At 33.3% G+C, this 26,296-nt stretch overlaps 1 long non-coding RNA gene and 1 pseudogene across 1 annotated transcript; both read left to right on the top strand.

Annotated features, from left to right (window-relative positions):
* The first annotated feature begins 803 nt into the window (after window positions 1-803).
* On the top strand, window positions 804-2,876 carry LOC148767399 (uncharacterized). The gene is made up of 3 exons (XR_016034073.1): window positions 804-933; window positions 1,037-1,077; window positions 2,661-2,876. It is a non-coding gene; the product is annotated as an uncharacterized LOC148767399 (long non-coding RNA).
* A 22,141-nt stretch (window positions 2,877-25,017) lies between these two features.
* LOC148767398 (mitochondrial carrier protein CoAc1-like) lies at window positions 25,018-26,266 on the top strand (annotated as a pseudogene).
* Window positions 26,267-26,296: the final 30 nt, after the last annotated feature.

Here is a 26,296-nt window from a genome sequence, read left to right as displayed (position 1 = left end):
CCAACCCCGACCACATCCTTGAATTCGACCCTATAGACTTATCCCCAAACTTATCTTTTATCGAAGAACCCGTCCAAATTCTAGACCGAAAAGTTAGGAAACTCCGAAATAAAGAAATTTGCCTTATCAAAGTTCTTTGGAAAAACCCCTCTCCGGATGAAGCAACGTGGGACCTCGAGGATGAGATTGAGAGTCGGTACCCGGACATAATAAAGAAAGGTACAAATTTCGGGGACGAACTTTCTTTAGGGGGGATATTGTAACACCCCGCATCTCCAATAATTTAATATTTTGTTAATTAGCATATATTTAATTAACATGATTATATCTCTTATGTGCGTTTATTAGTTTAAAATTTTATTTATGTGATAACCGGTGAAATTACATATAGAATGCATTAGTCCGAAATAATTTTGGACGAATTTAAATTGATCATATTAGTTAATTATTATATCAGGAGATTAATCATACTTATTTATTTGCTAGAACTCATTTGTTAGGAGAATTTTAAATCACATATTTTCTTAAATAAAAATAGAAAATTCCTCCTATTCATCCCTCAATTTTGACCATGGTACAACACAAGACAAAAAATTTACTTGAGTACAACCCTCCTCTAGGTGAGCCCATGTGTATTACGATTTTCCCTCTTTGAATTTCTTTTTCAATAGTTAAATGAAATTGCAAAGAAGTCCCTCTAGATAATCCCTAAGTTTGCCTAAATTGCAAAAATACCACTCCTTAACCATTAAGCATGCAAGTCTCCCACACCTCTATGAATAGATCCCAAGCCTTCATCTATTTTCTCATATTCTTCACACATCCTAAAGATCAAAGATCAAAATCTCTTTCTCTTTTCCTCCATTTTCGAAATTAGTAGTGTAGGAAAGCCCCAAAATCTCTATTTCAAGAGTCAAATTCTTGGCCAAAGGAGTGAGTCTTCTTCATCTTCTTTATTTTCTTCATTTTCCAAAATTTCATGAAGCTAATCTTCATCTTCCTGTCTCTCTAAAATTTCTTCTTCTTCTCCTTGTAGAAAGGAAAGAACAACCTTCGAAATTTTCTAAGAAGATTAAGGTGAGAATTTTCAAATTCTTGCTACAAGTGGTTCAACACCAATAGTATTTTTCTTCTCATTAATTTCTTGTTAATGTTCTTGTGATGACCGAAAACTAAAGGATAAAGAAAATAAAACGTTGTGTTTAATTTATACTTTGATCATCCATGCATGTAAGAATCTAAGCTTTAAATGATATACTCTTATATATATATATATATACTAGACCTGCGTGATCTTAAGGAAACTTCGATCCATGGTTTTCGTAAACCTGCGTGGTCAAAAAAAGTACTTGATCCATGGTTTATTTATAATTTATATGTGCTATATATAAGTATATGTTTCTATGACTATATATATCGACCTACGCGGTTGTAAGTGTACTCTCGGGTCGAGGAAGCCTACGATCCATGGTTTATGATCTATGAGTAATAAGATAATATACGAAGATAAAAACAGAGAACAAGATTCATAACAATGGAATTTTGTGTGATTGAATTATTGATAGTTCGAATATTATGGAAAGAAAATGAAATAAATGGAAAATTTGGTGCTACTTGAAAGAAAACTTCAAGTCTCTTGAGAAAGAGGGCTTGAACTTTAGTCAATGAAACTTGGATATAGTAATTATAAATAACCAAATGCTTTGAGCTACTTTTGTTATGTGTGTAAAATATGATCTATGTTCTTTGTTTGAGTTGTTATGTGTCTTACTTGCTTTTGTGATTTTGTGACCAAGCAATGTGCCTTTGTGAAATATGTGGAAATATGTGTGTCTATGTGAAAGCTAACTTTGAATATGTGAAATGAAGAATGTATACTAACCTCACGTGCACGTTTTTAAAGTTGGAAAATCTTGTAAAACATAGATCGAATAAGCACGGAGTATGAGGGGCCGGTACCCAAAAAATGAGATGAAGAGTGTGTGGTTTGATTCAACTTATGAAACGGGTTCAAAATAAATGAAGACTTATTGTCTATGGTTTTACTTGTTTTTTCAAAGGATATCCGAAAGAAAATGTTTTTCTCACACGCCTAATCAAGTTGCTTGAAATGAATGAATGTATGTACTAACCTCACTTGCACGTTTTTAAAGTTGGGAAATCTTGTAAAACATAGATCGAATAAGCACGGGGTATGAGGGATCGGTACCCCAAAAATGAGATGAAGAGTGTGTGGTTTGATTCCACTTATGAAACGGGTTCCAAATAAATAAAGGCTTATTGTCTAATGTTTTGCTTGATTTTTCAAAGGATATCCGAACAAAAATGTTTTTCTCATACATTGTATAAGCACTTGAATGAATATATGTGTAAAAGAATGACTCCCTTGTAAGGGATCTAGTCTTATTCCTTATGAAATGATGAAAGGAAGGTCTAAGAGGTAATCCGAGAAGGTAAAGGTAAATTGGTAAATTTCCTCAATGAAATGACGATTGAAGTAAAATTGAAATGTCTATATTGTGGATATGTGTGATTTGAGATGGGATATATACATGTATACACACCATAATTATATGCTTGTTTGCATTTGTGTATTCGATATTTCTTCGGAAATTCTCATTGAGTCTAAAAGACTCATATAGGTGTTGAAATGCTTTTAGGTACTTTCAATCCCGAGCACGAGTCGTAAAGTTGGAGTTGGGTTCGAGGATCGAGGGATGTGTTCATATGGAAGGCGTGTGGATCTTGTGTGTTCTTAATCTAGTCATTTGGATTCACTTATGTATATTTTCATTTTAAAGACTTTCGATATCGTCTTAGATATCTGTTATCGTACCCCCTCGAGTGCTCTTATTAGTAAGAACAATACATTTAATAATAATGCTTATCGATTAGTTACATAATGCTTATCGATTAGTTATATGTTATGTTTTGCCATGTGTTTGATAATCCGTATTAAATATAGCTTCTATTTGGAATTACATGAAAATTTACAGAGCCATAGTTGTTTCTGTTGGGGTCATTTTGAAGATCTTGTGTATCATTTCGATAAGCCATGAATTTATTATGAATTATTTTACATGACAGTACACATGTAGAGTCATTTTAGGACATGCATCAATATGTGAAGTTTTTCTTACTCGAATCAATCGATTTAAATTGGAGTGTGTTCCTAACTCAATTTTCGATTTTGGTATAAAATTTGGTAGTGTTTAGAATAGTATGGAATTTATAAATAATTTTCAAAGCTCCCTCCTCTGTTCTGGATTTTCAAACTGTACAGTTGCATGTATTTAATTATTTCTCTCAAATGGATAATGATATTTTCAAACTATTTTACATAAGTAATTTAGACCCATATGAGAGTATGTGGTTAAAATTGCAAGGTCTTTGCATGAATTTCTTAAGAGAAATTAGTTTTCTAAGTTGATTTATCTAATCTGTCCGAAATTCCTAATCTTTACTATTGATAATTTAAATAATCTAGTCATGCATGCCTCTTTTGTGATAGTTGGTTAAGTGTATATGATATGGTAATATGTGAACACTCTTCCTCTGATTTTAAAAGAAAAATTTATGCATAACTTTCTATTTGTAGAATGTGATTTTTAAAACGAGCATTCCACACTCATTATTTTCTAAAAATCTTCCGCTAGCATATTCTAAATTACTTAGTAATTGTAATTAGAAAAGGGGCGTCACATTCAATGTGTTCACTTTTGGAGATTTTACATGTTACTTGATGTCTTTTTTCCTATTTCAATTGTCTCTTTGGTATATTTCAAACTTTAATAAAAAAAATAACAATTTATTTCGTAAAAAATAAAAAATTCAAATCATTATTCATAAAATTGGAAAAAAATAATTAATCATTATAGTATCTAAAAGTGAACTACGTTATCTGGTTCAATCAAATAAAGTATGTTGCCAATAATCAAGAATGAATAACAAGACATAAAGGAGAATACATGTGATTGCAATTTACTTTATTATTATTAAGTTCTGATTAAATATGATTATAAAATGAAACCTCCGGTATAAGATTAAAGGTAGGTGAAAAAAGAAAAAAAAATATATTTTCCAAGAACTTGATGGAATAAATCAACTTGAACATTTAAGACACCAAGATAAAGCTTTACAATTACATTATTTATGGGCAATACATTCATTGTTTCTTCCCTTAAATAAATAAGGAAAATTTGAAAATCTCAAAAAAGAAATATCTATTTAAACCATATGCATTGTTAGTGATTAAATCATCCAAAATAAAAAACAGAAAAATCATCACAAACATGAAAGTACTTCAACTTATTGCTTCATTCTTGATAATTTTCGCCACATTACTATCACTTTCACTAAACAATAGCACTTTCACATATGCAGTGGAACCGAAAAAACTTGTGACGAAGGAATTTCTTAGCGACATTTGCTCAAAATCATATGATTCAACCTTATGTAAGGATGTCTTACATCACCTAATTGGGCGTCCTCTTTCCAATACAACATTTTCAACCCTAGCCAAAAAACCGATAAATTTGGCCATGTCTGATGCGAAAAAAACACAACAAATGCTCAATAATATGTATAAGAGTCTTCCCCGTATTCCCCCAATTTCTCCTTATACACTAAAACAGTTTGAAAATTGTATAAGCGACTATAAGGATGCCATTTTTTTGCTCCAGTTTGCAAAACAAAGAATATTGGATAAAGGTGTTGACAAGAGTAAAGTCCAAAGCGCTGTCTCGAAGGCCATTAGAAAAATCAATGCTTGTGAGTATCGCATTGTTTTATCAGAATCAATGAAATTTAAAGTTTCAAATAAAAGGATTAGAGATATTTGTAGTATTATCATAGCTATATGATAAATAATAATAAAAAATGATTATTAATAAATATAAAAAAGAAATTGTGATTTGAATGTCCCAAAAATGAGGCTCTTTCCTCTGTTTTATATATTTTATTTTATTAACATGAAAAGCAAACTAGTATTGAAGTCGAAATACAAAAGTTGAATTTTCACTGTGTAAATAATTTTGTATTGTGTTATTAATCATAAATTTGAGATAATTTACATTCCAATTGTTCCTGTTATTATTGTTGTTCTTTGAGAAGATTCATGTTTTAATTTTAAAATCAAATTTAATTGTAATTAATCTGATTAATGAAAAATTAACTCGTTTAGTGGGTTCATAATTAATGATCTAGTTTCCCACGTCTCTGCTCTGTTTCACCATTTCTTTCCCCAATTTTTCCTTTAACTTTCCGGTCAAGTAAGCTCGATGGTATCTGTTAATATACCATCGATTCATATGAAAATTAAACATGTTCCACGAAAAATTAAAAAAAATGGTAGATGAAAATTAAAAAAATGTTAAATAATACCATAGTTCATCATAGTATATTTATAATCTGCTGTAATTTTGAATTTGTGAGTAGAGGGTCATTTTTGGAATAAATTTAATAAAGGATGTGAAGCAAATTTTAATTAGACTTGTCATTTAGTTCTCATACGGTTTGTCATCAGGGACTTATATCTTAAGATCCCTAAAATAAAATACGTATAGATCAACTTCAGCATTTAAAGGCATCGAGATAAGTCTTTATGTATAACCATTATATATATTATTTATGGCCAACACATTTGTTGCTAATTACTTAAAAAAGAAATGGAAAATTTGAAAATACATATTTAAACCACATGATTTGCATGCTAAGGATTGAATCATCAAACATAATTTATTGAATAAAATATCTCCGTCCATAAAAATGAGAGTACTACCTCATCAACCTATTAGTACTTCATTCTTGATAATTTCCGCTATACTAACACTACTATCACCATCTTCAATAAACAATAGCACTTTCACGAGTTTATTGCAAATACTACCCCTGTGTTATTTTGAATTGGCAAAATACCCCCTGCAAAAAAAAAACTCACCAACACCCCCTTGTGTTAACATTTTCAAAGCACACTGCACCTTTTGTGATTTTAGCCTTTAACTGAAAGTAAAGTGACAAAAATGCCCTTGTGAAATTTTCAGCAATTAATAAAACATATTATAATTTTATAGATATTATATAGTTTTTTATTTTGTAAATACTAAAAATAAAAAATATATTTAAACGAGAATGAAATATATATTATAACATTAAAAGTTTTAATATTTTCTAATTTTTTTTTTAGTTTTACATTATATATTAAATAAAGAAAATAAAAGAAAAAAAAAAACGTTCTTCTTCCCCACCCAACTCTCAGCACTCATCCACCATATCTCCACCGGGTTGCCGCTTCGGCTCCGCCGCAGCTCACCACCATCTCACCTCTCCTTCACCAACACCACCATCTTCTCTAGATCCACCGCCCACCAATAAATTTTAATTTATTGAAACCTTAGTTTCCACCAACAAATTACTTTACACGAGCCTCAAACCTTCCCCCAATCTCTTATTTTGACGGCGGTGGTAGCGATAAAAAAGAGCAAGAGAAGAGAAAAGAACCAAAAGACGCAATTTTGACCTAGCAAGTTCGGCCGTTGTCAAAGTCGTCGCCGTCGAGAGAAATTGCTATGGAGATTTTAGATAACCATTGCTGTAATTGGAGCTTAATTAGCCTCGGGTTGTACGGATTCGAGTCTGATATGGGAATTGTAGAAGGCCGAACTTTTCTTCTCTTGTTAGGGTTGGGGTTTGGGGGTGGGGATTGGGAACGGGGGAAGAAGACAATGTTCTGTCTTCTTCTTTTTTTTATTTTTCTTATAATATTTTTCTGCATTATTGTTTTATTTTGAAATTCTTAAAATTACAATTTGGTCCTATAAATTTAGGTTATTCATAATTTAACCAACAAGATTATTTTTTATTTTATAAAGGGGTATTTATGACATTTCACCCTAAAAATACCATTAAAAATCGCACAACCGGCGAGTGAGTGACACGATTTGCGTCCAGGGGTGTCGATGCCTTGACTTTGTTAACACAAGGGGGTGTTGGTGAGTTTTTTTTCACAGGGGGGTATCTGGCAATTAGAGATAACATAGGGGTGGTATTTGCAATTAGCTCGCACTTTCACATGTGCACAGAAACCGAACCAAAATGTAACAATAACAAAGCAATTTCTTAAGCATTGTAATCATTAAGGATGCCTGCTCTCTTGCTCCCCACAAATCGGCAAGAGAGCAGACATACTAATAAATATGTCAGAATGCACGATATGGTTCATGATGTTGCCATATATATTGCGTCAAAGGAAGGGCTCATTGATCGCAATTATGGCACGGTGAATTGGTAAAGGGAAATTCGAGGAGCTAATTGCAAATACCACCCCTGTGTTATTTCTAATTGTCAAATACCCCTTTGTTAAAAAAAAAAAAACTCACCAACACCCCCTTGTGTTATCAAAGTCAGAGCATCGAGACCCCTAGAGGCAAATCGTGTCACTCACTCGCGGATTGTGCGATTTTTAATAGTATTTTGAGGGTGAAATGTCATAAATACCCCTTTATAAAATAAAAAATAACCTTGTTGGTTAAATTATGAATAACATAATTTATAGGCCCAAATTGTAATTTTCAGAATTCAAAATAATAATGTGACAGATATTATGTAATTAAAAGAAAAAGAAAAAAAGAAAAAAAAATTCAACGTCTTCTTCCCGATCCCACCCCCCAAACCCCAACCCCAACCCCAAGTTCAACACCATCACCTCCTCTTCTGCAATTCACATATCAGACGGGAAACTAACCACAGCCCCAATTACAGCAACGACGATCAATCGACGGACGGGGGAATTGCGTGAATCTTCGGGCCAAGGATATGTGGTCCGGAATGTTGGAACATTAATCCAACGTTGGACTTATATGTGAAATATTATGTGTTGTAAGACTGTCACGTAAAGTTAAGCCCGTTAAAGTGATCGACTAAAGTTTATCTGGATTGGGCTTTAATGTGTCTAATAGGGTGTGGGCCTTTAATGTGTAGAGACATTAAGGTAATTTTATTATAGTGATGGGCTAAAATAAAATTACACAAGATAGCCCATTAGGTTATCTATATATATTGGTCATGGTCCCCGGATCACATGTACGAGAATTCCATTCTCTATGTATTCCATCGACATAAAGAAAACGAAGAGAAGTCTAAAGGGTTCTTGGGTTCGGATGTACATGATGATCTGGAAAGTCTAAAGGGTTCTCGGGTTCGGATGTACATGATGATCCGGAAGATCCATGGTCGTTTATATATCAATTCCACGAATAAATTACCAAGTAAGGTACGCTTCCGATTTACATTTATGCACAATATTCTTGATGATTCGGCATGACGGTTCCATGGGATTTATTCAAGTTTATTCCAACAAGTGGTATCAGAGCCGACCATGTCTAGAATCATCAAGCAATTAAGTTTCGTTGAACTCTCATTAATTTGGTATTATGAACTCGTTTTTTATGGATTAAGAGTTTTCTTGGTAATTAGGGTTCTTGTGCATCTAGATAGTAAATTCAATTTGCGTGTGCAGTTGTTCAGTTGTTCAGTTTATATCATGTTGATTATTGTGGATTAATTGTTACAGATTAAGGATTATGTTTATGAAAAAATATTGAATTATGTTTCTTCGGTTCAACCCTTGAGATGAACAATTATAAGGTTTAAAAGAACAAATCTGAAATTCCGAATTTACGTGAATTAACGACGGTGGCCGTCCGGTTTCTGGGCGCCGTCATCACATCACCACCAGGTTTGGAACCCCACCACCAGTTGCCGCCGTGTGAACGCCACCACCATCATTTCTTTCATATTTCCCACAAACTACAGCCACATAAGGGAAACGGGGAATGGGTTTTTTCAGTTTTCGCCTATCTCGCCATTCGGTTCCGGCGAGACGAGTGCGGCAATCCAACGAGGCAGCCACACTCAGGACCATCTCCGTTCAGCCTTCGGTGGCGGAGGTGGCAGATCTGTGTACCTATGTTGTTCGCGACACTGGCGGCACAATTTGCTGAAAGTGCCTCGAATGGCGCCGCCGGTGGATTCTGGCGGCGTCTATGCTCGTGGGTTGTATGTTTCCAGCGGAAATCAGGGGTGGTGGAGCCGGATTAGGCAGATGAGATGGTGGCGGCGTGTATCTAGTTGAAGAAGTCAATTAGGGCTGTTAAATTAAGTTTTTCGAAATTGCCATTCAGTCCCCTAAATTTAAGTTATTCCTGATTTTTGGGCCGGGGTCGATTTGAAAAAAAAAAAAAAAAACTGTATCACAGCCTCAAGCTTCCGAAAAGTGCATTTCAGTCCCCAGCTTTAAAGTTTCTCTCAAAACTATGATTTACATTCAGAAAATATATTTGAACCCCCAAATTAAGTATTTTTGAATCTCAGGTCCTTTTGAAATTTCAATTATGTCCTTTAAGTTGAAAGATCTTCTGGTTTTGGGGCGAAGGCAATTTTTTTAAGGAATAAAAAAAAAAAAATGATTTTAAGTTTTTTTTTACAAAAGGGTTTTGGGGCCACTTGAAATTTATGTTTTATGAAGAATCAAACGAATAAGTGAATTATTTTTTAATTCTCTTTAAGAACTTGTTTGGTCAATAAAGTGAGATTCAGTTTGAATTTCAATTTAGTTTCCTGAGGGATTTTATTTTGGGGAATTTCGGATTTCTAAAGTTCGTGTCTTTTTGGATTGAAATTTGGATTAATTAGTCAAATTATGGATATGAATTATTATAATTCAATAGGTTTTGACTCATTAAAGTAATGGTTGTTTGTCAATATATGTATGGGTTATCATGTATAACTCAATAAGCTTTGACCCAATCGATATTTGGCACGTAGACTCGTGACTTTATTATAAATTTGAGTCTTCATTGTTTTGTGAAAATTCATAAGAATTTGGATTTATTTCTCCGAAATTTATCGTTGGCTTTAAATCTAATAAGGTTGAATTTGTGAGCTCATTTTTTTACTTTAAGCTCAAATTCAAATAAATATGAATTTTATGATTTATGGTTTAGGTTCATCTTTGGGTTATAAAGTGAAGATTTCTAGTCGACTTTATTTTGACTTTAAATCTAAATAACGTGGGATTTGGGTTCATAAGGTAATTTAATTAGGCCTCTGACTAAAGATTGTTTGAGAAAGTCTAAAGGCTTAAATTCAGTTAAAATTCAAATATTGGTTTGGTTTATGTATTTTGATATGAATTAAGAGAAGCAGCATCTCGCCTAAGTGAGCTCTCCTGTGAAACTTAATTTATTTTAAAATACAAAAGGTTTTGTGCATGTAATAATGTGGGTATTGTGTCGGCCCTAAGGAAGGCCAATACTTTGCAGAATTGCATGTGCACATTGTGGTGGTAAACGCGTGGCGATTATTTGGTGTTTTGCATGTGAATAATAGTTTGGCCCTAAGGTAGAATTATTATTCGATGTGCTCTTATTGTCAGTGTTTGATTACTACACCAAGATATCACTTACAAGTTACTATCATTGTCCAAAGATAAGTTATTAATAGAGTGCCCGATATCTTGAGATGAAATATACCTTTATTTGAATTTGCGGTTATATATAATAAATATGTGACGGTTATTAGAATTTCATGTGAACTGTAAATTGGCCCTAAGGTAGATTTATTGTTTGACACGATAGTTTACCGTCAATATTTATTTATAAAAAGTTGCCGCTTAAAAAGTTAACGAGTCGTCCATAACGTCATGTTAACATTGGGCTAGGTATTTTATGATAAATGAACCCATTTCCGTTTAATTATGTCATACATACATAGATTCTATTTGATATTTTTATGACATAATAGTAGTTGTGAGCATGTCTTCTTTTTTATGTTCTCTATTTAGTTCATGCTTCCGCTTCTGTATTCTCTGTCAATGTTAATTTTGGTTCTTGTGCTTTATAGCACAATTTACTTATTATTCAGGGTGCATAGATCTTGATTTTACCTTTTAAATAGAACGACCAACTAGTTACTTCGGAATTAAAAGTTTCCTTAAGGTTAAGGTAAAAGGGACTTAAAGAATATGATCGTTCTAATTATAAGTATTAAGATCATTTGGTGCACCATTTAAGAAATCTTTAGGGGCATCAAGATTGATAGGGCAAGTACTAGAATGTTTCTTAAGGCACTCTTTTGATACGTTTTATTATTAAAATGACAAGTTTGAATCAAGTATAGTTGTGACTAATCTTGTTTCATAATTAATAAGAGAAAAGAAACATAAATGAGTACATTCAGTATTAGTCTAATCTCATTTTCGGCTTAAGCACTAAAGTTACGATTATTATTAACTTTAAAGTGCGTATGATTTGATTTTTCTTTCTATCTATAGTCAACATAAGGTTTGTTTCAAAACCTGAACAATAAATGAATTCTTTGTCAGCTCTTATTTGACTGTGTAGGAATAAAATGACATAAGTGAGAAAAGACTAAAGTACTCAGTTAGCTACTATCCCATAGAATGACACATTGTTGCAGTAGAGACATCATAATAGATTTTCCAAAAGTAACAGAATCATGTCCGTTTTATCTGTTATTTAAAGATAAGATATGAGTCTCCAAAGTATGTCAAATGACAAGTAAGGTTTTGCTTCTAATCTTAAGAGAAGCACTAAAGACTGCAACATATATATGGTTTAAAGACGGGATGTATAAGATCTCTTAAGGATATTGAGTTTAAGGGGGGAAGGGTTATACTCATTGTTGTAAGAAAGAGAGAATTTATTTTTCTGCTATAGACAATAATAAAAATACTGTCTTCTCCCACATGAAGGAAATTGCTCCTTAAAGGTAAACTCAACAACCTTAAGAGAATACAATATTAAATTGAGTTAAACTTAAGATGATAATGACATTTGAGATCTTATCAATTGTCAAAAGTGTGAAATCATTTGGTCACAAATGTATATTTGAGACCGTTTGAATTTCAATAGGCAATGTTGAAAAAGTTATAACTAAAGTTCAATCACCTAGAGTTTCACTCAATACGGACTCTGTTTTAGAGTTTTAGGATTCCCTAAACGGTGTTACAACTCATAATGATTATCTCATATTTGTGAGGTAAATAAAGTTAATGTTTGTATATACCATGATACGTGGGAGATAATCATACACATCCCACTCAATGCCCAATAAAAGATCTTACGGTAAAAGAAGAATGCAAAAGGTTCCCTATGCTGTCAACTTTGGGAAATTATATGCATACTTCGGTATGTACGCATTCGGCTAAATCGTACATAAAGTTAGGCAGATATTTAAATAATTCTTTAAAGTAGATATTTGAAAAGAAACAAAAGGATTATACAGTAATTATAGAGAACATAAGGTCATTTATGCTCATTTATCGAAATCAGTTCATTTGGGAGATCATTTGGTTTTATGATTTCGAGTTTGTATGATGCTTGTACATTATAGATCCATTTAATGTATACCTAATTAAAAGAGAATTTAAGTACGAGTGTTTAGCCAACACCCAAAACTCTTTTTTAACTACGGTAATCAGTTTATAAAAGCATCTTATTTTGTAATATACAGAGTGGATAGGTGTCTATAGAATACGTCGATATAAACTCCATTATGTGTGCACACTAAGGATGTCACCCAAAAGGTCTCATGAGCATATTGCTTGTATGGGTGTCATATTAATTAAGGATATTCGGTTTTAGTGGGAGTTTATAATAAATGTGTTCTTTTGGCGTAGACACAATGTTTTGGGTTAATTCGGATTAAGGATACTCTTAGGATAATTTCTGCAGAAATAAGGTTTTGGTTTATTCACACTCTGATTTGTTAAGGTTTGATCTCGTTAAGGAGGACTAATTGGAAATAGGTATGTTAAGGTCACATTGCATGACATTTCCATGCTACACATCCACATCATAATCTATGTCATTCAATTGTGTTGATATTGTGACCACTGTTGGGTCCCGTTACGACTAATGTGAACGAAGGCCCCTTTGATTCAGTGTTAGCATGATTGATGGACGAGATTGGTTATAGACACACTTCAGTAATGACAGCAAAGTTGAGCTCAAAATTTATTTATGCAACCTATAATTATAAAGTTACACATATAGTCCAAGTGGGAGATTGTTGGAACATTAATCCAACGTTGGACTTATATGTGAAATATTATGTGTTGTAAGACTGTCACGTAAAGTTAAGCCCGTTAAAGTGATCGACTAAAGTTTATCTGGATCGGGCTTTAATGTGTCTAATAGGGTGTGGGCCTTTAATGTGTAGAGACATTAGGGTAATTTTATTATAGTGATGGGCTAAAATAAAATTACACAAGATAGCCCATTAGGTTATCTATATATATTGGTCATGGTCCCCGGATCACATATACGAATTCCATTCTCTATGTATTCCATTGACATAAAGAAAACGAAGAGAAGTCTAAAGGGTTCTTGGGTTCAGATGTACATGATGATCTGAAAGATCCATGGTCGTTTCTATATCAATTCCACGAATGAATTACCAAGTAAGGTACGCTTCCGATTTACATTTATGCACAATATTCTTGATGATTCGGCATGACGGTTCCATGGGATTTATTCAAGTTTATTCCAACACCGGAATGCTAGCTTGGAGTCCTCAATCCGGATCCATATATCGTACGACGTAATGGAGCTCGCTACAACATCTCCAAATGATTTCTCTCGACGGCGACGAGTTTGACGGCCGAACCTACTAGGTCCAAAAATTGCATCTTTTTGCTCTTTTCTCTTCTCTTACTCGCCTTATCGCCGCCACCACCGTCAAAATAGGAGATTGTTGTAAGGTTTGAGGCACTCGTAAAGTTAATTGGTGGACACTAAAATTTCAAAGATGTTGTGGGCGACGGATTTGGAGAAGATGGTGGTGGTGGTGGAGTGGTGAGATGGTGGTGAACAGTGGCAGAGCAGAAGCGGCGGCCGGATGGACAAATGGTCGATGAGTGATGTTGCATGTGAGCTGGGTGGGAGGGTGGGGGTGGGATCAGCTGTGGCCTGTGAGTTGGGTGGGTGGGCAGGGGATCTTCTTGCCGGAGAAGAAGCTGCTCTTTTCTTTTTCTTTTTATTTTTTCTTTTTATTTTTTCTTTTTTTTCTTTATTTAATATAGAATGTAAAAAAAAAACATATAAAAGCTTTTAATATTAAATAATATATTTTATTCTAGTTTAATTTTTTTTTTTTTTGATATTTACAAAAAAAAAATGTATAATATCTATAAATTTATAATATGCTTTATTAATTTGCTGAAAAACCCCATAGGGCAGTTTTGTCATTTTACCTTCAGTCAATGCCTAAAATCACAAAGGGTGCAGTGTGCTTCGAAAATGTTAACACGAGGGGGTGTTATTGAGTTTTTTTTTTCACAGGGAGATATTTGACAATTAGAGATAACACAGGGGTGGTATTTGCAATTAGCTCGAAATTCGAGTTGTGATTGTACTTGCATTCCCTCTTTTTTGGCAAAAAAATTGAACTTCCCACAGGGTTAAAATTTCCAAACTTCATCTCTTATTGGCCGGTGTAGTAGGGTATAGAGAATTTCCTTAATCAAATATCGACGTGTGGAAATATCTCTTCTTCATTCATTTTTACAGCATCAAACGCTTCAACAATATCTCTTAAGATTTTCGTATTATACTTGAAGCGAAAGATAGGTTTAAATTTCAATTTGAGTGCCACTGAGTCTACAATACATGTCGCCATTTCTTGCACTACATCTGTTGATTCAATTTCCAACGAGTAAGAATAGTACAGTTAACATTGAAAATACAAATTAACATAATAATAAAGTACCAAAAAGTAATCAAAGAACAATTTTGATCGGAGTGAAATCAATTCAGATAAAATATCTTTAAAAGGTGAACTACACCTACGACATAATACGAGTACGATAGAATTCTAATTTTTTTTTTAAATTAGGCTCACTGCTTATGTGCGTAGCCAATAATTTAAAGTTTGAGCTTCTCTCATTTTAGGATTTTAGTTTAATTATGTCATGGAAAAACGAAGGAACGACGATAACAATTTATTTTAATCAAGTGACCATTAATCACATAATTGCATACATGATACGCGTAAAACCTACGTATAAATAACCGCAAGTGTACAGTATCGCGTTTTGCAGAATAGTGAATTCCGGATATCGATGGACAGGGAATTAAGTTCATAAATCTACTAAGTACCGTAATTATACTATCCTAAACTTTATCTAGACGGGAGAAAAAGATGGGAGATGACATGAATCCAAAAGGAAACAAAAATAAAAACAACGGTCCGCCAGTACAAGCGAGGAATTCCGACGTGTGATGGTTTCTAGGGTAAAATCCACCAGTGTACTATCGATAAAGATCTACAAATCCGAATCTATTGTCAATTCTATGTTAGCTAACCCAGACACTAAAATACCCTAACCCCCGTCTCCAGTGTAGTTAGAGTCTACCCACAGGCCCGACGTCTCCGTTCAGAACCTGATATTAAGAGAGCATTTAGGTCAAGTCCTTAAGGGCTACCCGAGGTGCATCACGTCTCCGTTTCCACAACCCGAGCTATGTTTTCCTAAATCAAACGAGAAATCCTCTCTCGAGTTCATTCCCATTTAGAATCAATTCAACTGTTGGCCAAACAATCGAAAGCATTTAATACAGGAAAACATAAACAGAATCAAAGAACGACAAATATATCACAGATCTGGAAATCAAAATCAATATATACAAGGTTTCATTTCCCTAGAAGAAAATGCTTAGTTCATTACAAACATAGCATCAAAATGAAGAACACGAGAAATTATAAACTAAACGTAAAGAAAAGCTTATGAAAAACCCGAGTCGAAACCCTCGTCGAAGCTTCCCGCGAAGAACTGGCGAAAACCGTAAAAAGTCGAAGAAGAAGTCGAGAGATTGTCGAGATTTTTTTCGAGATCAATAAGGGACCTTCTATTTATAGTGAAATGCAAAGCTTCCTCAAGAAGCTTTGCAAAACAAAATATCTTTCTCAAAAGGCGTGCCCAGATCGCGATCCGGGTTGTTTGGATCGCGATCTGGCAGCCTCGGGGAACTGCCCACCGCCATGCCAGATCGCGATCCAGGAATGTGTATCGCGATCTGGATCTTGACTCATTTCAGCTCTGTCGGACCCCCCAGATCGCGATCCGACTTCCTGGATCGCGATCTGGATCTTCAATCATTTCAGCTCTGTCGGACCCCCCAGATCGCGATCCGGAATGCTGGATCGCGATCTGGGCGATCCGGAATGTTGGATCGCGATCTAGGCTTCTGCGTCATCTTCAAACACTGTTTTGACCCTTTTTTAGGCCGAATTTGACAATTTTGCATAGTACAATAGTTGTAGATATTGAAGTTAGCTTTCTAAGGCCACTTGAATCAGCTCAATCGGAGGTCGTATGAAAGAGTTATGATGGAAATACAAAACAGTGCCACAATCCGCGAGAATGCACTTTTGCACGTGTTTGGTTTGATTTTCAGCTTCGCTTCCAAAATCGTTTCGAATCGGCAAAATTAGCTTCTCTTTACCTAAAATATAAATAAAACAAAAACAACATAATATATACAAATAAAGCCGAAACTGGGACGAACGAAGACCAAAACTCGAAGAATTGATAAGTGAAAATCATGCAAAATGAACACTTATCACACCCTCAAACTTAGATCTTTACTCGTCCCGAGTAAATCAAAACGAAACAACAACAAAAAGGAAAAAGAAACAACAAACTAAACCTAGGCCACTAACGTAGGGAAATACGATCGCATTTAGCCTATGCAACAAGCCGTTGAACCCCTGGGTACCCCCAAAGGACGAGTTGTGTCTCGTGAGGGTTTTCAGGCAACACACCCACAAAGTTGCCGGATTGGTCAAAGCATTGCAATTAATTCAAAAGATGAAACGAGCTAGATAACCTAAAATCTTAGAATGGCGTACGGCTTAAGGTATTCGACTTTCTTACCGACGCAATTAGTTGTTTCTACACCAAAATGAAAGATAGATTCAAGAATCCGTAATTAAACAATAAACACAATTATCGAGGGTTTTGAGTTGAAATGTGGGTGAAAAGTAAGTTTTGATTCAGAAATTCAAAAACTCGAGTTGGGCATAAGTAGGTCTATTTATTCAAATAAAAGAAATGACAACTACAATATTCTTTGAACCGCCGCTCATGTCGACTAGCAAACTTGCCCAACTCCTTGATGATCAACTTCTAAAAGTCCGAGAAAGCTTATCAACCGGTCGAAATCCCAATTTCGCGATCTCCGGCAGCGAATTCTTAAAATTCCAAGGAAGAATTTGCGTTCCGGCAAACAAAGAGATAAAAGAATTAATTCTTGGCGAAGCTCACAAAACCCCCTACTCTTGCCACCCGGGTGAAAAACATTGTACCAGGACTTGAAGAAATTATATTGGTGGCCCGGAATGAAGAAATACATAGCCAAATTCTTGTCCGAATGCCTAGTTTGTCAACAAGTCAAGACAGAACACAAGCGGACTTCTTCAACACAACCTCATACCCGAATGGAAATGGGAAAGAGTAACAATGGATTTCGTTCAATGATTTCCGAAAACTCGAAAAGGTTCTGACTCAATATGGGTGATAGTTGATCGCCTAACCAAATCCGCTCACTTCCTACCGGTCAAGACTACCTTTAGTCTCGAAAATCTAGCCGAACTTTACATCCGAGAAATTGTCCGACTCCACGGGATTCCTATATCAATTATTTCCAATCGAGACCACCGATTCACTTCAAAATTTTGGAAGAGCTTGCACGAAGCAATGGGGACCCGTCTAGCCTTTGGTACGGCATACCATCCCCAAACTGATCAATCCGAGAGAACGATCAAAACTCTCGAAGATATGCTCCGAGCATGCATATTGGATTTTGGTGGCAATTGGGAAAGCCGGCTACCGCTCATCGAATTCTCGTACAATAATAGATACCAATCGTCGACCGGAATGGCGCCATATGAAGCATTGTACGGAAGAAAGTGCCGATCTCCCATCCATTGGGATGAAGTAGGCGAGCGAAAATTATTGGGCCCCGAAATTGTCTAACACACCATCGACATAACAAAAAACATCCGAGAGAAAATGAAGTCGGCCCAAGATCGCCAACAAAACTACGCAAATAAAAGGAGACGAGACTTAGAATTCAATGTTGGCAACCACGTATTTCTAAAACTTGCTCCACTCAATGGAATTATGCGATTCGGAAAACGAGGAAAGCTAAGCCCTCGATATATTGGACCTTTCGAAATTCTCAATCGAAGTGCTCAAGCCTATCGCCTTGCCCTACTACCACATCTATCTCGAATACACAATGTCTTCCACGTATCCATGCTCCGAAAATACCTTCCTAACCCCGACCACGTCCTTGAATTCGACCCTATAGACTTATCCCCAAACTTATCTTTTATCGAAGAACCCGTCCAAATTCTAGACCGAAAAGTTAGGAAACTCCGAAATAAAGAAATTCGACTTATCAAAGTTCTTTGGAAAAACCACTCTCCGGACGAGGCAACGTGGGACCTCGAGGATGAGATTGAGAGTCGGTACCCGGACATAATAAAGAAAGGTACAAATTTCGGGAACGAAATTTCTTTAAGGGGGATATTGTAACACCCCGCATCTCCAATAATTTAATATTTTGTTAATTAGCATATATTTAATTAACATGATTATATCTCGTATGTGCGTTTATTAGTTTAAGATTTTATTTATGTGATAACCGGTGAAATTACATATAGAATGCATTAGTCTGAAATAATTTTGGACGAATTTAAATTGATCATATTAGTTAATTATTATATCTAGAGATTAATCATACTTATTTATTTGCTAGAACTCATTTGTTAGGAGGATTTTAAATCACATATTTTCTTAAATAAAAATAGAAAATTCCTCCTATTCATCCCTCAATTTTGACCATGGTACAACACAAGACCAAAAATTTCCTTGGGTACAACCCTCCTCTAGGTGAGCCCATGTGTATTACGATTTTCCCTCTTTGAATTTCTTTTTCAATAGTTAAATGTAATTGCAAAGAAGTCCCTCTAGATAATCCCTAAGTTTGCCTAAATTGCAAAAAGACCACTCCTTAACCATTAAGCATGCAAGTCTCCCACACCTGTATAAATAGATCCCAAGCCTTCATCTATTTTCTCATATTCTTCACACATCCTAAAGATCAAAGATCAAAATCTCTTTCTCTTTTCCTCCATTTTCGAAATTAGTAGTGTAGGAAAGCCCCAAAATCTCTATTTCAAGAGTCAAATTCTTGGCCAAAGGAGTGAGTCTTATTCATCTTCTTTCTTTTCTTCATTTTCAAAAATTTCATGAAGCTAATCTTCATCTTCCTGTCTTTCTAAAATTTCTCCTTCTTCTCCTTGTAGAAAGGAAAGAACAACCTTCGAAATTTTCTAAGAAGATTAAGGTGAGAATTTTCGAATTCTTGCTACAAGTGGTTCAACACCAATAGTATTTTTCTTCTCATTAATTTCTTGTTAATGTTCTTGTGATGACTGAAAACTAAAGGATGAAGAAAATAAAACTTTGTGTTTAATTTATGCTTTGATCATCCATGCATGTAAGAATCTAAGCTTTAAATGATATACTCTTGAAGAACTAAGAATAATATGGTAATTTAATTTTTATGTATGTATATATATATATATATATATATATATATATATATATATATATATATATATATATATATATATATATATATATCTGCGTGATCTTAAGGAAACTTCGATCCATGGTTTTCGTAAACCTGCGTGGTCGAAGAAAGTACTTGATCCATGGTTTATTTATAATTTATATGTGCTATATATAAGTATATGTTTCTATGACTATATATATCGACCTACGCGGTTGTAAGTGTATTCCCTTCGGGTCGAGGAAGCTTACGATCCATGGTTTATGATCTATGAGTAATAAGATAATATACGAAGATAAAAACAGATAACAAGATTAATAAAAATGGAATTTTGTGTGATTGAATTATTGATGGTTCAAATATTTTGGAAAGAAAATGAAATAAATGGAAAATTTGCTGCTACTTGAAAGAAAACTTCAAGTCTCTTGAGAAAGAGGGCTTGAACTTTAATTAATGAAACTTGGATATAGTAATTATAAATAACCAAATGCTTTGAGCTACTTTTGTTATGTGTGTAAAATATGATCTATGTTCTTTGTTTGAGTTGTTATGTGTCTTACTTGCTTTTGTGATTTTGCGACCAAACAATGTGCCTTTGTGAAATATGTGGAAGTATGTGTGTCTATGTGAAAGCTAACTTTGAATATGTGAAATGAAGAATGTATACTAACCTCACGTGCACGTTTTTAAAGTTGGAAAATCTTGTAAAACATAGATCAAATAAGCACGGGTTATGAGGGGCCGGTACCCAAAAAATGTGTGGTTTGATTCCACTTATGTAACGGGTTCCAAATAAATGAAGGCTTATTGTCTATGGTTTTACTTGTTTTTTAATTCAAAGGATATCCGAAAAAAAAATGTTTTTCTCACACGCCTCATCAAGTTTCTATTTTGGTATAAAATTTGGTAGTGTTTAGAACAATATGGAATTTATAAATAATTTTCAAAGCTCCCTCCTCTGTTCTGGATTTTCAAACTGTACAGTTGCATGTATTTAATTATTTCTCTCAAATGGATAATGATATTTTCAAAATGTTTTACAGAAGTAATTGAGACCCATATGAGAGTATGTGGTTAAAATTCCAAGGTCTTTGCATGAATTTCTTAAGAGAAATTAGTTTTCTAAGTTGATTTATCTAATCTGTCCTAAATTCATAATCTTTACTATTGATAATTTAAATAATCTAGTCATGCATGCCTCTTTTGTGATAGTTGGTTAAGTGTATATGATATGGTAATATGTGAACACTCTTCCTCTGATTTTAAAAGAAAAATTTATGCATAACTTTCTATTTGTAGAAGGTGATTTTTAAAACGAGCATTCCACACTCATTATTTTCTAAAAGTCTTCCACTAGCATATTCTAAATTACTTAGTAATTGTAATTAGAAAAGGGGTGTCACATTCAATGTGTTCACTTTTGGAGATTTTACATGTTACTTGATATCTTTTTTCCTATTTCAATTGTCTCTTTGGTATATTTCAAACTTTAGTAAAAAAAATAACAATTTATTTCGTAAAAAAATAAAAAATTCAAATCATTATTCATAAAATTGGAAAAAAATAATTAATCATTATAGTATCTAAAAGTGAACTACGTTATATGATTCGATCAAATAAAGTATGTTGCCAATAATCAAGAATGAATAACAAGACATAAAGGAGAATACATGTGATTGCAATTTACTTTATTATTATTAAATTCTGATTAAATATGTTTATAAAATGAAGGGACTATTAGCCATAACTTCCTCTAGTGTTTTTTTAATAAGGGGGATCCAGTCATATTTTCAATATTAGTGGAAAACCCACTATTTTAATGATTCCCAAAAATAGCCTTCTAGAAGACACATACAAAATTCAAAAAATTGATATCCCTACAATCGCAAACCCTAATTTTTTTAATAAATAATTTTAATAAAACACTAACAATAATAGCTTTAAAAAATATTTTTCTTTTAATTTTGTAATTAAAAATAATTTTTATTTTATTTTATTTTTTTAATTTCCGTTTTTTTGTTCGGAATCAACTATAAAGATTTTGAAACCAATTATAATATTTGTGAAATCGACTATAATTTCAATTTTTTTATTTCATTTTCCTTAATTTTAATTATTTGTTATTTTTGGCATTTTTTCAAGAAAAACAACTATTATTTTGCCATTTTTTTAATAAAATAACAACTACAAATTGTAAAACAACTATTACAAAACAACTATTTTTTGCCATTTTTTTAATAAAAAACAACTATAAATTTTAAAACAACTATTACAAAATAACTATTTTTGTCAACTGTTCGTTTTTTTCGCCATAATCAACTATTAGAAAACTATAAAACAACTATATAAAACACGGTGATTTACAAATAACAAATTTACAAAAAATAAAAACAACTACAAATGCACGGAATCTGCTATAAAAGAAATGGTAAACAACTATAAATTGTGTAAATTAACACAAAAATCAAAAACAATTATAAAACTATCGAAAGCTACTGATAATTTTACAAAAAAATAAAAATATCAAAACCGAAATCAACTACAAAGTAACAGAAACAAGTATAAACAAAATTGAAAAACATCATAGCAAAAATGATATAAAGAAAATCACAATAAACAAAAATAAAATATAAACTTTTTGCTTGAATTAAACGGCACCAGGTATGAACTTAGTCGCGAAGCGTTTTGCATCGTAGGGTTTGTCGGAATGACGAATACAAGTGTGCCTAAATTCAACACTGAAAAAATTGAAAAAATAAAATAATTCTGAATTTGAATTAAAATAAAACTAGTACCAGAGTACCAACCCCTGTCATAGGAACCAACACGGGTTGTAAACACCACTTGGGGAGAAGGCGGGGACAGTGTGGTGGTGGGAGGGGAGAGTGGAAGTCGGGCATCCACTCATTGGCCGCCGTCACCGACAACGAGACGCTTGAATTGGTTTTAACAGGGCCGCAAATTTGAGAACAGCGGTTGCAGGGTCTTTCCTCGTCATTGTCGAGATGTGTCGTCGCCTTCGTTGCCGCCTTCATCGTCGCTTCCATCGCCATGAATTTCCAGTCCCAGAAAGAAGAGAAAAAAATGAAAGATTAATAGAACGGCGGTTTAATATAAATTTGGAGGCTAGGGTTTGTGATTATAACATCTGACAATTACGGGGTAATATATGTATAACATTTGATAATTATATTAATATTAATTTAAATAAATCATGAAGGGGGGTCTCACTAATATTGAAAAAGGGTGTAAATCCATCTTAATATATCCTAATGTGGTGGGGAGTTCTCACTAATTATCCCTAAAATGAAACCTCTGGTATAAGATTAAAGGTAGGTGAAAAAGAAAAATATATATATTTTCCAAGAACTTGATGGAATAAATCAACTTGAACATATAAGACACCAAGATAAAGCTTTACAATTACATTATTTATGGGCAATACTTTCATTGTTTCTTCCCTTAAATAAATAAGGAAAATTTGAAAATCTCAAAAGAAATACCTATTTAAACCATATGCATTGTTAGTGATTAAATCATCCAAAATAAAAAACAAAAAAATCATCATAAATATGAAAGTACTTCAACTTATTGCTTCATTCTTGATAATTTTGGCCATATTACTATCATTTTCACTAAACAATAGCACTTTCACATATGCAGTGGAACCGAAAAAACTTGTGACGAAGGAATTTCTTAGCAACATTTGCTCAAAATCATACTATCCAACCTTTTGTGAGGATGTCTTACATGACCTAATTGGGCGTCCTCTTTCCAAGACAACATTTTCAACCCTAGCCACAAAACCGTTAAATTTGGCCATATCTGATGCAAAAAAAACACAACAAATGATCAATATTATGTATAAGAGTCTTCCCCCAATTTCTTCTTATACACTAAAACAGTTTGAAAATTGTATAAGCAACTATAAGCATGCCAATTTTTTGCTCCAGTTTGCAAAACAAAGAATATTGGATAAAGTTGTTGACAAGAGTAAAGTTCAAAGCGCTGTCTCGAACGCCATTAAAAAAATCAATGCTTGTGAGCATGGCATTGTTTTATCACAATCAATGAAATTTAAAGTTTCAAATAAAAGGATTAGAGATATTTGTAGTATTATCATAGCTATATGATAAATAATAATAAAAAATGATTATTAATAAAAATAAAAAAGAAATTGTGATTTGAATGTCCCAAAAATGAGGCTCTTTCCTATGTTTTATATATTTTATTTTATTAACATGAAAAGCAAACTAGTATTGAAGTCAGAAATACAAAAGTTGAATTTTCACTGTGTAAATAATTTTGTACTGTGTGATTAATCATAAATTTGAGATAATTTACATTCCAGTTGTTCCTGTTATTATTGTTTTTTTGAGAAGATTCATGTTTTAATTTTAAAATCAAATTTAATTGTAATTAATCTGATTAATGAAACATTAACTCGTTTAGTGGGTTCACAATTCTTCCAAGAAACATTCTAATCAAGTAATTATTATCACTAGTATTTTAAACAACCCGGTTCTTGGAAGAATTGTTCTAATAATAATATTCGAGTTTATATTTTCAAGAAAGAAAGCCTCCTCTTTTCATCATGTTATTGAGTTTGTTCTCAGGCCATTTTTTCTGCCTGCCTATTTAGCAAAAAGTGTTCTCCTTCTCTATCCCAAGAGATGGGATAAGCAATTTTACCAATTACATTGTGGATAAATAAGGAGAGAACAAAGAAAATGTTTTTTTTTTTTGGCAATTATTTTGGAGAATTTAAGGATTTAAGAATTCAAGTATGTTGACAGAGTTCATGTCTTTGTGTAGGATTTGATTGCTGGTGCTGGTGCTGGTGCCGGTACGTTTGCTAAAATCGTAGTTGCTCCGTTGGAACAAATTAAAATATTAGTACTACAGGAGAATGCTATGAAGTTTACTTGGATTTTTTTTTTTCAATGGAAGTAAGCTATGGTTTATTTAAGTTGTCTGTAGAAGTTCAACCGAGTTTTTCATTCATATTGATCTGCAAAATGCCGATTTTGAATCTTGTTGTTGGTATTCCAAGTCACCCATTTTGCTACCTTAATGTGTTTCTAAGGTGAACATGACATATATATTTTGATACATATCTCTGTTAGCAAGATTAATATTTGTAATGTGATGCAGCTTTTGTTTTCTTCATTACATACATGTCTTTTTTTGTCGGTGTAAATAATATATTCTACACATGTCTTTTTATTTTTATTTATTGATTTTGTGCTGTTATAGACTAGAACACAATAAGGTGAAGCAGGATTTTAAAAGGAAGCTTTGTCACCATAATTTTCCCTTCGACCCTTAATTCGTTTTTAAGTTTAAGAATAACATTATGGAATATTCTTTTTCTTATGACACCAGAGGAAACGGAGCTAGAATAATTCCCATAGTTCCTTTAATACATTTCATGACATACGAGCATAACCGTATATGTATTCTAGATAACTACCCTGGAGTACGAACGGGGCCCGTTGTGGATCTTTTAGTTGGTACGTTGCAGGTGGGATTGCAGTTTTATGCACTTATCCACTAGATTTGGCTCGAATCAAACTCGCTTAATTATACATTTTTTTATTAAACAAATTGGTTCTTTAAAATAATTTTTTTTTTCATATTAGAAAAATCTAATGTACTGTTTTTTTTAGATTGTAGACAAAAGAGGAAGTGTACACAATCGAGCGAGACAGTTCAATCCAAATCACGCTTACAGTGGAATTAGAAATGCAATGGAGAGAGTTTACATAGAAGGAAGAGTCCGTGCACGTTATCGAGGAATAGGTACAAAAATACTCATCGAAAATAAATAATTATTTTCATTAATTCTATTTGATATTATGATGAAAATTGATGATCATTATTTGTGTGCAAGTCCCACACTGATTGGTATTTTACCATACGCTGGTCTGAAATTCTATGCTTACGAGGGGCTGAAAAGGAATGTTCCAGAAGATCACCAGAATTCGATTTTATTTCGATTATCTTCTGAAGCTATGGCCGGTTTACTTCCGAGTCCCGTTTTTAATGTTTGGAATCAAGGTTGAAGACAATTGTTTGTTGTCCTATAAGCATTAATTATATCAAGGTAACTAACTCTTATTTGATCTATTTTTTTTTTTTTTTGGGGAAATAAGAATAAAGATGTCATCCGGTGTGTGTTGCAGATTGTACCGTCGATTGCAAGATTTACGGCTTACAACATGACAAAGACATGGCTTAACATACCTCCTCGCCAAAAACCGAAAGCAATTTCCGCTGCCTAAATTTGCTGCGTTTCTTTTTTATTCTATTTAAGACAACTGGAATGATTTTCGGCACATATAATGTTTCAGTTTGTTTGGTTAGAAAAGTTGTATTTCTTCTTCATATTGAAACAGTTATATAAGTGAAGTGGAATATTTCAATAGTGTCAATTGGATAAATAAGCGACAATCTCGAACGAACATTAGTCGAACCAAAAGTTTAGAAGAGAATAATCCATCCGTATAAATACGTATAACCAATATTTAAAATTAAAAAGAAATAGAACATAATAGGAGATTGTTTCACCTATATTGAAATTACACCTGATGTAAGCACGAATAAACTCTACTTTAAAAATAGGGTTAAATACA

The sequence above is a fragment of the Erythranthe guttata genome, chromosome 10, assembly GCF_056151865.1.
Source record: "Erythranthe guttata isolate IM_541 chromosome 10, IM_541, whole genome shotgun sequence".
NCBI classification, from domain to species: domain Eukaryota; kingdom Viridiplantae; phylum Streptophyta; class Magnoliopsida; order Lamiales; family Phrymaceae; genus Erythranthe; species Erythranthe guttata.
The sequence above is the reverse complement of the archived record's forward strand: the minus strand, read 5'-3'. Positions and strand labels throughout refer to the sequence as shown.